This window comes from Pistacia vera, unplaced genomic scaffold (assembly GCF_008641045.1).
Source record: "Pistacia vera cultivar Batoury unplaced genomic scaffold, PisVer_v2 Contig137, whole genome shotgun sequence".
Classification (NCBI taxonomy): domain Eukaryota; kingdom Viridiplantae; phylum Streptophyta; class Magnoliopsida; order Sapindales; family Anacardiaceae; genus Pistacia; species Pistacia vera.
In genome coordinates, this window is record NW_022195434.1 from 70,635 (window position 1) to 88,430 (window position 17,796).

At 34.8% G+C, this 17,796-nt stretch overlaps 1 long non-coding RNA gene across 1 annotated transcript; it reads left to right on the forward strand.

Annotated features, from left to right (window-relative positions):
- Positions 1 to 10,545: 10,545 nt before the first annotated feature.
- LOC116122756 lies at positions 10,546 to 11,783 on the forward strand. Its single transcript, XR_004126954.1, has 3 exons — positions 10,546 to 10,829; positions 11,208 to 11,370; positions 11,712 to 11,783. It is a non-coding gene; the product is annotated as an uncharacterized LOC116122756 (long non-coding RNA).
- The last annotated feature ends 6,013 nt before the right edge of the window (positions 11,784 to 17,796 follow it).

The following is a 17,796-nucleotide window of genomic DNA, read 5'->3' on the forward strand; positions in this document are numbered from 1 at the left end:
ATGCTGTTTGGGTCATATCCCATTTAAATGGTTTTGTCGGCTCTTGCTTTCGTATTATTCAACATTTGATTTGTACGGTATAGACTTTAATTCCTTTTAGAATTTCAACGTCTCTGTATAAACACACGGATAATATAAGATTATGAACGCTATATTAATCAAATGGACAAATGACAAGTTGACAACACTAGTCACTACCAAGTACCAACCAAAGATGGCTATTTTTAAAAAATTTATACTGTTCAATTTGTAGTTTTTTATGAAAGATGTCCAAAGTGGTTATTTGTTAAATCACCCATATTATAGATAGATATTGCCATGAACAAAGATCTATGGGAGTATTTCTGTTTTGTCAGATGATATGATAGCTCTCGTTTGGATTCCCAGAAGTTTGTTCCTCAAACTTTCTTCCTTTATCATTTCTTGCTCTGAGTTACTCATGGACGCAGCTTCTTCTTGCTGCACGTTGCCTCAAGATGAAGGTATGTACAAATCATGTTCAGTTGCTTCTTTACTGAATCTTTTTGTGTAAAGGCTTATGCTGTTTGTTTGATCCAATTATTAAGTTTTAACAAGAAAATGAACCAAAAGAACCTAATACTGCTTGAAGATATTGTCTTCGAAGCATGCTGCTCTTTTTAATTTGTACTTGTTGATGGTGTGTGTGATGCAGTTGATGTTCGAATCAAATTGCTCAAACTATGGAGCTCGTAACTGGACCTTCAATGCTGATGTTTGTGAGGTTCTTTTGACGTAGCCGAGTTTTGCAAACGGATCCTCTCAGAACATTACTTGCGATTGCCATTTTTCAACAACACCTGCCACATGTATCAATGTATGTTCTTTGAACTCGCCTTCTAGCCAGCCCTAATTTGTAGCTCAACTTATATATCGATTGGGATAGTGGTTTATCAGCAATTTTCATCTTAGTTATACATTAATGAGAGATTCAATATAAATTGCATTACGAGATATCAGATTTCTATATTTTGGCCCCAAGTTAAAATCAAAACTTTGTATACTTTCTTGCAAGGACTACTTGATATTGTTATTTCCATAGAACATATTCTGGGTTTTATTTTCATTTTCAGAAAATTCATGCTTTACAGCCTTCCAGGAACACTTCCACCCCAACTTGTCACCTCCCTACCTCCAAGAAATGTGAGAATAGATAAAGTCTTCACATATGTATAATTTATATTTCTCGTTTACTTATTCATTTATTTTTCGAAGTTTCTTGGCATTTGGGAAGTAAGAAAAGCGAAATATTCAAATTTAATTCTGAATTGCAGTGATTTTGCTTATAACTATTTAAATGGTACAATACCACAGGAATGGGCGACAATGCAATTAAAATATTGTAAGCTAATCTGCACCTTTCTGATCTGTTAAAACAAATGAATTGTATTTGTCTCATTGATTATGAAACATCCTTATTGTTATTGCCGCTCCATTTTTGGAAACCGATTGTCAGGCAATATTCCAGATCAGTTAGGAATATTACTAGTCTCACATACTTGTAAGTTTTGACCTTCATTTATGTAAATTTATTTGGTGCACTGATTTGAGTCCATAAATTTTTGTTGCTGCTGATTATATTTTTTTTCCATTCTTTTCTAAAATTTGTGAACTTGCAAAAGCCCATTTCTTTTTGACAAATAGAAAGAACAAGAAAATATCTTTTTTAGTTTAAGGAGATGGGTTCATTCTCTAAGTATATTTTATCTGTTTCCTTCCCTTCCTGCTTCCTGTACCAGACGGACAGCAGAACTTCAAAGGCATTGACTTATTGTTCCATTAATTCACACACTGCAGAGCCTATGCTATAATTTCTCTTAGAATACTTCCTTGTGCGGTATATTTGTTGTACTGTTCATGTCTAGATTGCCTGTTAGAGTTTCTAGATCAACATTGTCTATTAAGAATCTCAATGGATCTAATTTACAGGGACTTGAAGCAACCAATTCTCCGGGAAGTCCCTGCAGTGCTTGGGAAGTTTTTTAACTTGGAAACTTTGTAAGTCATCTACATGCTTTCTTTTATATTTAGTTTCTAAGCGTGATAGACATATTCATTGGAAGATGAATAAATTTCATTGTAGGAGACTATCCATAAATCCTATCCAAAATAATAAGTACTTTACAGTGTTGTAATAGTGTTAAGTTGAGTTCTAAAGTGTTATACTAGTTGACTAGAGTTTAGTTAATTTTTACGTCAATTAATTGTTTAGTAACAATACCATATAAGGTTGTAAGTTCTCAAAGTAATTAATAACAAACGATGACTCTTCCCCAATTTCTCTGATTTCGTCATAAACATGTAGCTCTGTCAAAAGCAATTTAGATCTACTCAAGGTCTTGGTGGTCATAAGATGTCCATAAAAGAGATGGAGCCAGGTTGAGCAGTCACCTCCAAGGGATGGTCAGTACCCAATTCTTAATCACCTCCACAAAAACGGCTGACGACAGGAACAGTGAGCAACATGAGCACGACAACAATAGATGGCGATGACGACACGTGGTCTGGATTGGGTGATTTTTTTTTTTTTTCCACGTTTAGGGTTTTCAATAAATGGGGGAAGAGATCCTTTTTCTACAAATGTTTATAGGGGGGATTTGTTTTTTTCAAATATTAAGTAATGCAAATTACAATTTAAAGCCCATATTTAAAAAACCCTCTATATCAACCCTTTCTTTTCGAGCCAGATTGGCTCCGACCGTTCGAGCCAGCCGAGTAGAGCATTGATTGAACTCGGCTCACAAAATATTCACGAATTGAGCTGAGCTAACTCGATTACAACCGAGTCAAGCTTTGGACGAGCTTGACTTGAGTCAAGTCGAGCCGCTCCACCGAGCTGCTCGAATCGTTTACCACCCCTATGTGACATTGTGAGTTAAAAGAGAAAAGGAGTAAATGAGATTTTTGTATATTTGATTATTTGATTTGTCATTCAACAACGTGAACAATCTTTGGGTTGGTATATGAGAATTTTGTTGAAGTGTTGGGTTGCATTCATCCTCTGCTTTCTCATTCCTCATGTGGGCAGGTAACTCCTTTCTAGAAAAAAAAGGTTTTCTCTTCATATTAATTAGTCAATAGAAGTCAATGAACGTCATTGAATCAGCACCTAATTGCAATTTGTTGATGCGATAATTCATACCAATTATAGAAATCCAGTCGGCCTTGGAAGGACCAGGTAAGATGATAGTGGTTACTGGTAACCACAAGTCGCTAAAAACAACGTAATAAGTAAAGACCAAATTTTTTTTTATAGTGGTTTCATGGTATAGAAACCAAACCTATATTTGCTATTGTGCTATTTGATTAGTGTTACAGGACAAATGAGGTTACAAGGGAAGTTCGCGAGATAATGAAGGACATTTGGCTCTCGCGACTATTCTCTCTAAACACTCTCTGAATAAGGTCAATGTATTTTTTCTCTTGACTTACATACTAATCCCCTAAACGAGGACGTGGACTCCTTTATACTTGACTTATCTGACAGTGGTTGAGAGTGGTGTTACGCGGTTGCTTGCATGCATAACCCCCTTAATTGGATCAAGTCAATAATCTCCATGCTTGTAACAAGCCGGGCCATGCTAATGGTAGCTTAACTCATGCTTTTACAGTAACCTTGGTGAGAGAAGACAAGCGCTGACGAGACGACACGTGAGAGATTCAGGCCATTAGCCTTCGACACACCTTCAAGACGCCTGGCACACATCTGATTGCCACGAAATTAGGCACAACATAGTTGATTGAGTTGCATTCTTCACAAGCAAGACGGAATGCTCTCTGATCAGGTGCTTTTTTTTTTTTTTTTTTTTTTTTTTTTTTTTAACTTTTGTGCATTTTGAGTTGCGACTCTTGCTTGGGTCCTTTCATGTTGATGTTGAGCAAAATTGATTCCACCGTACATTGACCTTACAAATTCAAACCTTAGGGTTCGTTTGGGAGTTTCATGTAGCGGTTACGAGGCTAAACCACTATACAATTTTGAATGGTTTTTAGTAGGGGTTTTTAAAACATCCAATTTGTGTTTGAGAGTTATTTTCCAACGGTTCTGACCGTATTTTAAAATGATAAATTTCATATATGCTCATAAAAATACTCCAACTTCAACCAGTACTTGGGAGTTTTGTTTTTTCTATTACAAGGTAGGTTTTTTTTTTTTTATTTGTTTTCACTTATGTATTTTTATAATTTCAAATATGATAAAATCTCCTTATCCTTCTTTGCCATTCTTTGCAGCATCTGGAGTGATTGAAAAATTTTAGCTCTACTTCTCCAAGAAAACATTTAGAAATGAATTTCAATAATTTTTTTTTTTTTTTTGATTACTTAAAAATATTTATATTTAATATGGTTGGAGAGCGCTAATATGGTTAAATTTTTTTTGTTTGGATATAATTGAGATAGTTTTATAGGGATAAGATATTGTAAATAAATTTTAAAACTAACCAAAACTCCTGATTGGGGCGTTTTATAAACTTTAAAAAATACACTACTTGGTTCTGGGGTTTTTTTGAGCCAGTTAAAACCAGTGCATAAAAAAATTAGCAAATAATAGTTTTAAAACTCAAATCAGTCTAATTAAAAACTCCTCAAAATAAGTGGAAATAAACTCCCAGCAAACCCTAAAATTATGAACAAAATTTCATCATAGCTACATGCACCCTTTGAAAAATATCCATACAGTTAAAAAGTCAATGCTTAGACACGATCTTATACAGTTCAAAAACGTCCGTTTAATACTGAAATTTACGTGTTTACATTGAGAAACGTAAGCCAACTGGCAAGGATCAATAACTTGTATTAAAATGAAATCTGGGTAATATTCACTTAATATATCTGAATGTATTGACTAAAATTGCATGTTTACGTGTTCCGATTTGTGCAGTAAAAAGATATTCAAACTGGTAGACTTGTCGAATGTTAGGTAATCATATAGTTTTATCATTTTTTCAATGCTGTTTACGATGTTTTGAGGAGAAATCTTGATTGCCACAATCAGTATACACATAAATTAACCAACCCCTCGGTGCTGGGTGACCAAGTGGTTGCATAAGTATTTTTGGGTGTATTATTCCTAAGTTGGAGTTCCTCTTCAATTGTTAATAGGTAACCATTTGAATTCTTATCCGACCGATATTTTCGGTTTTCAAGGATGATTGAGGTGTACGTAACTAGCTCACACTCCTGATCATTAAAAAAAAAGTATAGACATAAATTAATCAAAAAAAAAAAAGTATAGACATAAATTAATCTAACAGTTGTTTTCATTAGCGTTTTGGATATGCAATTTTTTCCTCTTAATCTTTGGATTCAAATCTAGTCACACGCCATGAGGTCTAATTGAGTTGCTAAATACTGATCAAAACAATAGTGAATCTTCTTCAAGAACCCCTAACAGGTCTCATTTACACAATTTTGACCATATTTTCATAATAAATATTCTTCCAGTGGTGTTTTTGGCTAAGCGTGAGACTGAGTGACAAATCCGCAAGCCAAGGACTCCATATTTGATCTCTGCAGCCCCAGTAACTTGAATCATAGCTCTCAATTCAGATGTTGGTGTGGGAGTTAGCATGGAGGAGTTTTCCTAGGACTTGCACTGTACATTAAATCAAGCACCTCACCAACCGGCCACCGGGCATGGAGGTGGATCGTCATACAATTTCTATAATCGTCAAAGATTTTCCAAAGCAACTAACCATACTCGTTGTTAAAAACTAATGATATTCAAATACTGACAACTCAGTTAATTGAAACCAGACAACATACCGTCCAATCCCGGCTTTGCATATTTAGTCATGTCTGCTATTGAAAATCTTATCGTTTTAGTATCTTGTGATCAGCTATGCTAGTTCGTACGCGGTTTCATTTTTTAATGCATAGAAAAACGACATCCAAATTAATTAGTTAACATCTTACTCGATGGTTAAGTTTCATTGTCCTGTCAGCTTCCTTTATCAGTTCTTGCTCTGAGTTACTCATGGACGCAGCTTCTTCTTGCTGCTACGTTGCCTCAAGATGAAGGTATGTACAAATCATGTTCATGTTGCTTCTTTTACTGAATCGTTTTGTGTTAAAGGCTTATGGCTGTTTGTTTGATCCAATTATTAAGTTGTTTACAAGAAAATGAACCAAAAGAACCCAATACTGCTTGAAGATATTGTCTTCGAAAGCATGCTGCTCTTTTTAATTACTTGTACTTGTTGATGGGTGTGTGATGCAGTTGATGTTCTGAATCAAATTGCTCAAACTATGGGAGCTCGTAACTGGACCTTCAATGCTGATGTTTGTGAAGGTTCTTTTGATGTAAGCCGAGTTTTGCAAACGGATCCTCTCAGGAACATTACTTGCGATTGCCAATTTGTCAACAACACCTGCCACATTGTATCAATGTATGTTTCTTTGAACTCGCCGTTTAGCCAGCCCTTAATTTGTAGCTCAACTTATATATCGATTGGGATAGTGGTTTATCAGCAATTTTCATCTTAGTTATACATTAATGAGAGATTCAATAATAAATTGCATTACGAGATAATCAGATTTCTATATTTTGGCCCCAAGTTAAAAATCAAAACTTTGTATACTTTCTTGCAAGGACTACTTGATATTGTTATTTCCATAGAACTAATTCTGGGTTTTATTTTCATTTTCAGAAAATTCATGCTTTACAGCCTTCCAGGAACACTTCCACCCCAACTTGTTCACCTTCCATACCTCCAAGAAATGTGTGAATAGATAAAGTCTTCACATATGTATAATTTATATTTCTCGTTTACTTATTCAGTTATTTTTCGAAGTTTCTTGGCATTTGGGAAGTAAGAAAAGGCGAAATATTCTAAATTTAATTCTGTATTGTTCTGAATTGCAGTGATTTTGCTTATAACTATTTAAATGGTACAATACCAGAGGAATGGGCGACAATGCAATTAAAATATATGTAAGCTAATCTGCACCTTTCTGATCTGTTAAAACAAATAGAATTGTATTTGTCTCATTGATTAATGAAACATCCTTAATTGTTATTGCAGCTCCATTTTTGGAAATCGATTGTCAGGCAATATTCCAGATCAGTTACGGAATATTAGTAGTCTCACATACTTGTAAGCTTTGACCTTCATTTATGTAAATTTATTTGGTGCACTGATTTGAGTCCATAAATATGTAGTTGCTGCTGATTATATTTTTTTTCCATTCTTTTCTGAAAATTTGTGAACTTGCAACAGCCCATTTCTTTTTGACAAATAGAAAGAACAAGAAAATATCTTTTTTAGTTTAAGGAGATTGGTTCATTCTCTAAGAATATCTTATCTGTTTCCTTCCCTTCCTGCTTCCTGTATCCAGACGGACAGCAGAACTCCAAAAGCATTGACTTATTGTTCCATTAAATTCACACACTGCAGAGCCTATGCTATAATTTCTCTTAGAATACTTCTTTGTGCGTGTGCCACCCCTATGTGACATTGTGAGTTAAAAGAGAAAAGGAGTAAATGAGATTTTTGTATATTTGATTATTTGATTGTCAGTCAACAATGTGAACAATCTTTGGGTTGGTATATGAGAATTTTGTTAAAGTGTTCGGGTTGCATTCATCCTCTGCTTTCTCATTACTCATGTGTGTAGGGTATACTCCATTTCTAGAAAAAAAAAGGGTTTTCTCTTCATATTAATTAGTCAATAGAAGTCAATGAACGTCATTGAATCAGCAAACCAATCGCAATTTGTTGATGCGATAATTCGTACCAATTAGAGAAATCCAATCGGCCTTGGAAGGGACTAGATAAGATGTATATGTGGTTACTGGTAACCAGCCAGGTTGCTAAAAACAACTTAATAAAGTAAAGACCAATTTATTTTTTTATAGTGGTTCGGTGGTATAGAAACCAAACCTATATTTACTATTGTGCTATTATTGAGGAGTGTTACAGGGTCGAATGAGGTTACAAAGGGAAGTTCGTGAGATAAATGAAGGACATTTGGCTCTCGCGACTTATTCTCTATAAACACTTTCTAATATAGGTCAATGTATTTTTTCTCTTGGACTTTACTAATACTGTAATCCCCTGGAACGAAGGACGTGGATTCCTTTTATACTTGACTTGTCTGACAGTGGTTGAGAGTGGGTGTTACGCAGTTGCTTGCATGCATAACCCCCTTAATTAGGATCTAAATCAGTAATCTCCATGCTTATAACAGGTCGGGCCATGCTAATGGCAGCTTAACTCATGCTTTTGACAATAATCACTTGTTGAGACAAGACAAGCGCTGACGAGATGACACGTGAGAGGATTCAGGCCATTAGCCTTTGACACACCTTCAAGACGCCTGGCACACATCTGATTGCCACGAAATTAGGCACAACATAGTTAATTGAGTTGCATTCTTCACAAGCAAGACGAAATGCTCTCTCTGATCAGGTCCCTTTTTTTTCTTTTTCTTTTTTTTTTTAACTTTTCTGCATTCTGAGTTTGCGACTCTTGCTTGGGTCCCTTCATGTTGATGTTGAAGCAAAATTGATTCCACCTGTACGTTGAACTTACTAATTCAAACCTTAAAGGTCCCTTTGAGAGTTTCATGGTAGCGGTTGTGAGGCTAAACCACTGTAACGATTTTGAATGGTTTTTAGTAGGGGTTTTTAAAACACCCAAACTGTGTTTGAGAGTTTATTTTTCAACGGTTCTGACCGTATTCTAAAATGATATATTTACATATATGCTCATAAAAATACCCCAACTTCAACCAGTACTTGGGAGTTTTGTTTTTTCTATTACAAAGTAAGGGTTTTTTTTATTTGTTTTTTACTTATTAGTATTTTATAATTTCAAATGTGATAAAGTCTCTTTATCCTTCTTTGCCATTCTTTGCAGTATCTGGAGTGATTGAAAAATTGTAGCTCCACTTCTCCAAGAAAACATTTAGAAATGAGATTTCAATAATTTATTTATTTAATTTCTTTTTATGATTGCTTAAAATTATTTAATATTTAATATGGTTGAAGATGCGTATAATATGGTTAAATTTTGTTTGTTTGGATATAATTGAGATAGTTTTGTAGTGGATAAGGTATTTGTGGAATAAAATTTTAAAATCAACCAAAACACTCCGATTTGGGGAGTTTTATAAACTCTCAAAAATACACTACTTAGTTCTGGGGGGTTTTATAAACTCTCAAATAATAGTTTTAGAATATCTCAAAACCAGTCTAATTAAAAACCCCTCAAAACAAGTGGAAAAAAAAACTCCCAAACAAACCCTAAAATTAATAAACAAAATCTCATCATGAGCTACATGCATGATGCACCCTTTGAAAAATATCTTATACAGTTCAAAAACGTCCGTTTAATACTGAAAGTTACGTGTTTACATTGAGAAACGTAAGCCAACTAGTCAAGGATCAATAACTTGTATTAAAAATGAAATCTGGGTAATATTCACTTAATATATCTGAATGTATTTGACTAAACTTGCATGTTTATGTCTTCCGATTTGTCGAATGTTAGCTAATCATATTAATCATATTCACTTAATATAGGTTTATTCATGTTTTCAATGCTGTTTACGATGTTTTGAGGAAGAAATCTTGATTGCCACAATCAAGTATACACATAAATTAACCAACCCCGGGTGGCTGGGTGACCAAGTGGTTGCATAAGTATATTTGGGTGTATTATTCCTGAGTTCGAGTTTCTCTTCGGTTGTTAATAGGGTAACCATTCGAATTCTTATCCGACCGATAGTTTCCGGTTTTTAAGGGATTGATTAAGGTGCACGTAAGCTAGTTCAGACACTCTGATCATTGAAAAAAAAAAAAAATATAGACATAAATTAATCTTAACAGTTGTTTTCATTAGCGTTATTGGATATGCAATTTTTTCCTCTTAATCTTTTGGATTCAAATCTTAGTCACAGGCCATGAGATCTAATTGAGTTGATAAATACTGATAAAAACAATAGTGAATCTTCTTCAAGAACCCCTAACAGGTCTCATTTAACACAATTTTTGACCATATTTTTCATACTAAATATTCTTCCAGTGGGCTGTTTTTGGGTAAGTGTGAGACTGAGAGTGACAGAATCCGCAAGCCAACGACTCCATAGTTGACTCTCTGCAGCCCCAGTAACTTAAATCATATATAGCTTTCAATTCACGATGTTGGTGTAGCGGTTAGCGTGGAGGAGTTTTCCTAGGACTTGCACTGTTACATTCAAATCATTGGACCTCACCAACGGGCCACCGGGCATAGAGGTAGGATCGTCATACGAATTTCTATTTAATTGTCAAAGATATTCCAAAGCAGCTAACCATATTCAATACTGGCAACTGACTTTATTTGAAAACAGACCACATACAGCCCAATCTCGGCTTGCTTATTTTGTCATGTCTGCTATTGAGAATCTTATCGTTTTCAGAATCTTGTCAGCTAATGCTATGTTCGTACGCGGTTTTATTTTTCAATGCATAGAAAAACGACATCCAATAATTATTTAGTTAATTAACAGGACTTCAAATTCATATTAGCTGAAACACAATATCTTACTCGGATGGCTGTTATTGATTTATTTGGAATTTTCTCATTCATAACATTCTTACTTAGAAGTTTCTCATTCATATCATTCTTACTTTTGCCATAAAATATAAAGAAAGATCAAAATGAAAAAGTATTCATGTTTAGCCAAGAAAGCTTGAGAGTTCAAGGCGTCTTTCTTGAGTTTTTCAATTTCAATGATGTTCTTCAAGAATTTACTCGTATCGATTGTAACTTTAAGTTGTGTAGTGAAACAACTATTTGTAGCTGCTAAGCTGCCTCAAGCCGAGGGTAAGACAAATTCTTCTTACCAAATTTCTGTTTCGCTTGAATTTCACCTTGTTCATGGTTAACTTTATAGTTTTGTACAAGCATGTTGACTGAGTTTTCAATAAAAAAACATATAAGAACTTTCAGGAAAAGAGAGATTAAAATAAGTGTATTTCTGTCAGTATTATGTTCTCTGTAAAATCCTGTACTTCATTTTGATCAAGTCTTCAGATTCTCTTAGTTTATTGCTGTTTTATTTGATATAACGTTGATCATGTAATAATATTATCTTCTCTAGGCTTGGGCGCCATTAGTCAGTCTGTTTCAATTTACACCTCTATTTGAATTCAAATTTGATTTGCTTATCTGTTGCTGTGTTTGTCTGTGGATGTGCTGTAGTTGATGTTCTGAATCAAATCGTCAAAACAATGGGAGCTACTAACTGGACTTTTGATGCCGATACTGCTTGTGAACTCCATGAGGAATTGCCTGTGACAGAATTAACCACGAACATTACTTGCATACTTGGACCCGATCATAGTACACACCACATTTCAGTAATGTTAGTTTTCTTATTCTCTGTATATATTTGCCCATCTCTTTTGTTGTATACACTTCAGTAAAGTCCATTTCCTGGGGTAAATTATTCTTGGAAATCGGCAAATGCCTTCTGGAAATAATCCTGTAGGAAATATTACAAAGGCAAGTCACTTTATAGATTATAAATTCAATCTGTCAATATTTTCTATTATTTAATTTCATTGTTGTTTTGACAAAATAGTAGAATATTTACCATCTTCTAAACTACAGAATTATCATTTTAATTGTTTGATTTTGTACCTGATTTTGCATTTTTAGGGTGTGACTAACTGATTCTGGATATGTTTTGTTTGCAATCTTCAGAGAATTCAAACGTTACAGCCTTTCTGGAGTTCTTCCACCAGAACTGAACCAGCTTCCCAATATCTCTAAAGTGTGAGCTAAACAAATCTGAATATGTATTTTTATAAATATACACATTTTTTTCCTGTAATTAGGAGGAAGAAGCATGAACAGAAAGGAAATTTAGGATCCAATGGTGGAGTTAATTCGTTCATTTTCATGGATCTCTTTTGTCTTTAATAGACATCTTTAAGTAGTAAGGTGAAACACACTAAATTATGTCAAGTTCTTGTTGTTTTGCGTGATTTTTCCTACAACTACTTGAATGGTCGATACCAGTCGAATGGGCTTCGATGCAATTGACATATATGTAAGCTGCATCTATATCTGTCTGATCATGCTAACCAAATAGTTGAATATGTGAATTCATCAACTATTGGAAATTATCAATGCAGCTCTCTCACTGGGAACCGATTATCAGGCAATATTCCGAGCCATTTGGCAACATTAACCAGTCTCACTCACTTGTAAGCTTTGAAGTTTGAACTCTGCGTTACACAATTCACAAATGGATTCTAGCAATAATCTAAGGCTATAGTCCAATTAGTCGTTTAGATTAGACAAATATGTTCTATTGGCTATCTTATTGTTCTATTTTACCAGGACATTGAAGCAAACCAATTCTCAGGAACAGTGCCCACGCAGCTTGGGAAACTAGTTAATTTGGGAACTTTGTAAGTCATTTACGGGGGTTCTTATATTTTGTTGTTTTTTTTTTTTTCTCATTTTTATTGAAGTTATCAATTAAATTTGGCTGCAGGATACTTTCCTCCAATAGATTGACTGGAAATTACCACGAATTTGCTGAGCTGAAAATTGAAGATTAAGTTTTTCATATCGTTTTTGTAAGATTGAGTTCAGAATTTGTCTGATAAGTGATAATTAAGTTTTACTGCATTCTGTTGCACATTGCAGTAGATCAAGATAACAACTTCAATGGAAGCATACCAGAATTTATACAAAACTGGAAGCAACTTTATAGATTGTAAGATGATCTACTTTCCTAAAGATTCGACTCATATTCTGGTTCTCGAATGTTCTTGATTTGGGTTGATGCAGGGAATCAGGTGTGGACTGAAAGGACCATTCCATCATCCGTTTCCCTTTTGAAAAATCTAAATCAATTGTGAGTGAATATTTCTAAACTGTCAACTACAAGAATGCATTATTTAATACATTAACTTATCAGATTAATTATATAAATTATAATGGGTGCTGATGAAAGGATCTGTTCACATTGACACTCTTATGTACGTAAGATTAGTGACATAGATGGAACAAATCAGACTTTTCCTGATCTTAGCAACAGTACCCTCCTTAGACGGTTGTAAGTTCTTGCCTATTCCTATTCTAGCATGTAGATGGAGTAAAATTAGTCACCATACAATTGTCACATCTTATCATTGGATTTCCGGACTTGAGGAACTGCAGTATTTCGGAAGAATACCTGGATACATCTGGGGAATGATAATCTGAGAGTTCTGTAAGTACGTTAGATACTAAACTATCAATTTGCAATGATTATATGCTCGAAAACTGAAAACTTAACTTTCTGTATTGCATGTATGACAATGTAACAACTTAGCCTACTCTGAAAGGTTATTTAGTTAAAGGAATTGATTGTTGTAGTATTTATTTAGTACTATTTTTGCTCTATCTATGTTCTACTGCATAAATTCCATATGCTTATCTTTTATGATATATCTTGTGTTTTCAAATAGGGATCTCAGTTTTAACAAAATAACTGGAGGACTTCCTAATGTTTCTCTGCCCTTGGATTTGAAATTCATGTAAGTTATGAAAGCCATTTTCCAGATTTAGTTTTTGTTTTACAAAGTCCAGCACACTAACTGCTTGATATGGTCTTCATCAGCTTTTAACTGGCAACCTTCTCAGTGGGAATATACCAGAGTCAATCTTACAAAAGGAATTACTGTGTGTGTATCATATCTCTCGAATCCTTTGAGTTCTTCTTTAGCATTTATATTTGTTACATGCATCTGATATATGTTAACAACAGTGAATACACTAATCAGTAATGAAATCATTTATAGATTATAACTTTTATGTGTACTCATATTAGTTTTAGAACCAAAGATGAATTTGATTAGTTTTTTTCTCAATGCTTCATTAATATTGAAATATCCAATTCTGTTTTTTTTTTTTTTTTTCTTGCAGTGATCTTTCCTACAATAATTTCACTCAGCAACCCTTGAACACCGTGCTTGTCGGAACGCAGTCAGTACATTTCTCTATTTTAGTGAACCAATAATCTACTGTGTTTACTCTCTGTGTCACATTCGATTGTGATCCAGACTGAATTGCTTAATAATTTGTTATGTTACTAGGGAATTCGATCTGAACTTGTTTGAAGTTCTTCGGTGGCAAACAACTTGTGAGTTCCCTTTTTTGGCCTTTTTGCTTAGTGGAGCCTTAGCAATCAATACATCAGAAGTTTGCTTGTATAGTTTTCATCATTCATCTCCCATTTAACTTTTAGTATCACTTTTGACCATATTCCATGTGAGACAGAGGCCGGTATAAGATTGTCCCTACTGACTGTGCTTTGTGATGAATCTGTCAAGAAAGCAACAGTTCTTCTCTGGAAACATATTTAGAATTAACAAATAATGTAATTTGTTTCATAGTCTCACGAGCAGTAGCTCTTGACCTCAAGTGTTTGTCTCTATTATGCTAACTGTTTTTTGCTTACTCAAACTAGAAGTGGAGTTCTTCCATGCAAGACTGATCAGAAATGTCATCGACTAGTATGTCTAGAATCAGATCAAAATCTTGTTGTTCTATACATAATGTTCTAACTCATTGCTAACAATAACTTCAAGCTTCTTGCTGAGGTGGTCTTCCCATTTTCTTCTTTCACAGCTCTGCGCTCTTTCTACATTATGTGGTGGAAATAATGTAAAAGAAAATGGCACCACATTTGAAGGAGATGAGCAGAAAATGGTGGTGTTGCCACATATTATTCAAATGATCGTTGGGGATTTAGTAGCACTGGAGACTTCGCGTGATGATGATGAACAGAACAAATATTATGTTGCTCATCTGTGCAATATCAGACATTTCAGAATTATTCATTAATGCTCGCATTGCTCCTTTTCACTTACTTATTTTGGATATTGCTTACAAAATGGAATTATGTTGTCAGTATTATTTGCGGAGATTCAGTTCAAAATGACAACACATATGCAGCCTTGGAAGGCGCTGTTGATATTTATATTCAGGTATCAATCGTATCATTCAATGTATCTTGCTACACTGATTCTAAGCATGGGCTAAGTTTCAAGCTGCTATGTTCTTGGAGCCAACAGTTGGGTCATAGGTTCAGCTGGAGTTGGTTCCTTACAGGAAAGACATACTGAAAGGTTTCACCGGATTCTTATTTTGCAGGACAACTAGTTGAGAGGGATTTCGACATAGAAGCTAAAGCTTCAGGGGTTCTGAAGCAGTTACAAGAAAATATAATGCTACTGTCACAGATAACATTTTACAGATCCGTTTTAATTGGGCTGGCAAAGGGACTACGGCCCTCTCAAGGGGAGTCTATGGCCCCTCGTATCAGCAATTTCTGTGGTGGATCCCAGTGAGTGATTTCTCCTCTTCTAATTTCACATAATACAATTTGTTCAAACAATCTATAAATGCTATTGTTGTAAGAAGAGACAATATAATGTAATCTACCTTCAGTTTGCATTAGAAAAACATATAACAGATGTGAGAATATGCAACTTAGAGCATATATTGCTGAAATTATAAATTTGTCTTAATTTAAACCAATACACTGCACGGAATCAAAGAGTTCACATTTCCCCTGTTTCATCCAATTTTAATTACAAGAGAATGGATATTTAAGTGATCTATTTATAAGTTCAGTTTCATGCCTAAATCCTTATGTATGTTGATTATAATAATTTCTTGGTGGGTTTTCTTGGGCAGACTACAAACCTGAAAGAAGAAGAAGATTGTAGAAATCATTGCAGGTGTCGGATCATGTCTCATAATCTTGGCATTGGGTATATTGGTTGGAGATACTATTCCAGAATCAAGAGGCGCAAAGAAAATGGTTTGGTCCTCTTTAATCTTGTAGGATATTTGTTGCAACCATGTGTTCGAAGAAAGTTTTTAACTCATCTTTCTACCTTTCGACAGATGTTTAAAAGGATCAGATCTGCAAACAATTTCTTTACCTTGAAGCAAATTAAAGCTGCCACTAACGATTTTGATCCTGCGAACAAGGTCGGGGAAGGTGGTTTTGGACCTGTTTACAAGGTATACAATCTAATTTAATGCACAAGAGATACATTCTTAATAAAATGATTTCTCCAATGATCTGCTAAGAATATTACATTTTCTTTTTCCTGCGCAGGGTCAGTTACCCGATGGTACTATAATTGCTGTGAAGCAGCTCTCTTCAAATTCAAAGCAGGGAAACCGAGAATTCTTGAACGAGATAGGCATGATTTCGTGTCTGCAACACCCGAATCTTGTGAAGCTTCATGGATGTTGTATTGAAGGGAATCAACTTGCTAGTTTATGAATACATGGAAAATAACAGCCTTGCCCGTGTTTGTTTGGTAAGTTTAATTTACTGCAAATTACTTATGACGACAATAGCATAGAAAGATAAAACACAAAGTTGAAAACTAGTACAGATATGTCAGCTTCCTTCTTTCTTTAGTAATAATATGTTTGAAATATATTGTTTTTTTAAGGCGTGAAAATTGTCACTGAAACTGGACTGGCCAACTAGACAGAAGATCTGTCTTGGGATAGCTAAAGGTTTAGCTTTTCTTCACGAAGAATCAAGTTCAAAATTGTTCACAGAGACATTAAAGCTACCAATGTTTTGCTTGATAAGGATATAAACCCAAAATATCTGACTTTGGATTGGCTAAGCTAGATGAGGAGGAGAAAACCCATATCAGTACCGAATTGCAGGAACAATGTAGGCACCCATAGTTTCTCTTAAGAATTGAAAGTTAATTTGTTATTGTTTCAGATAAAACACTTAAGATTGTTTTAACATATATGCAGAGGATACATGGCACCAGAATATGCACTTTGGGGTTACTTGACCCACAAAGCGATGTTTATAGCTTTGGATTTTAGCATTAGAAATCGTTAGTGGGAGAAACAACAAGAGTTATGGTCCAGCCGAGGATTGCACTTGTCTTCTAGATTGGGTAAGAAACTTTCTATACATCACATTATTCCTCCAACTACTTGCAGGGCATATAATTATTATTAATGGTGTGTTTTTTGTTGCAGGCTTGTCAGTTACAGCAAAAGGAGAAGAAGATAATGGAGCTAGTGGATCAAAGCTGGGATCAGAATAAAACAAAGAGGAAGCGGAGAGGATGATAAGAATATCTCTCTTGTGCACCAATGCTTCACCATCACTAAGGCAACCATGTCCGAAGCTGTAAGCATGCTGGAAGGAAAAACTGCCATCCCAGATTCCATTCCTGAACCAGGTAGTTACAGTCAAGATTTGAGGTTCAAAGCCATAAGAGACTTCCGTGGACTGAACCGCAGTCAAACTCAGCATTCGACATCAGCGAGGATTCTATACAATTGATGAGAGTCATATTTGAGGTATAACGTCGTTAAGATGGATATAAAATGATTGAAACCAGTAGTTCGATGTTCAACTTTCAACATCTATGCTCATGGAGAAGCTTTCTTCAACCTCGGCCCATGATCATAGTAACCAAACCAATTCCTAGTATAGTATAAACATAGGTATATTGTTGTTTCATTCGACCATACAGATACTTTTCTCTCTCTTTCTTTTGGCTGTATGTGGTCTCTGTTGAAAAATGGCTTTAGCAAAATCATATGGGGTAGAAATGATAATGGAGAAAGGTTTAGGGACTTATTGTAATAGGCCAAAAAAAGGTTAGTTTGTCCCACATTGATTAGGATTGAAAAGGGGGAAACTTTTGGGGCCTATTATAAGGACCCAAATCATTGTTATTAGGCATCCCAAGTTGTATTCATTATACTTCTGTTTAGGGTTCTTTCTTTA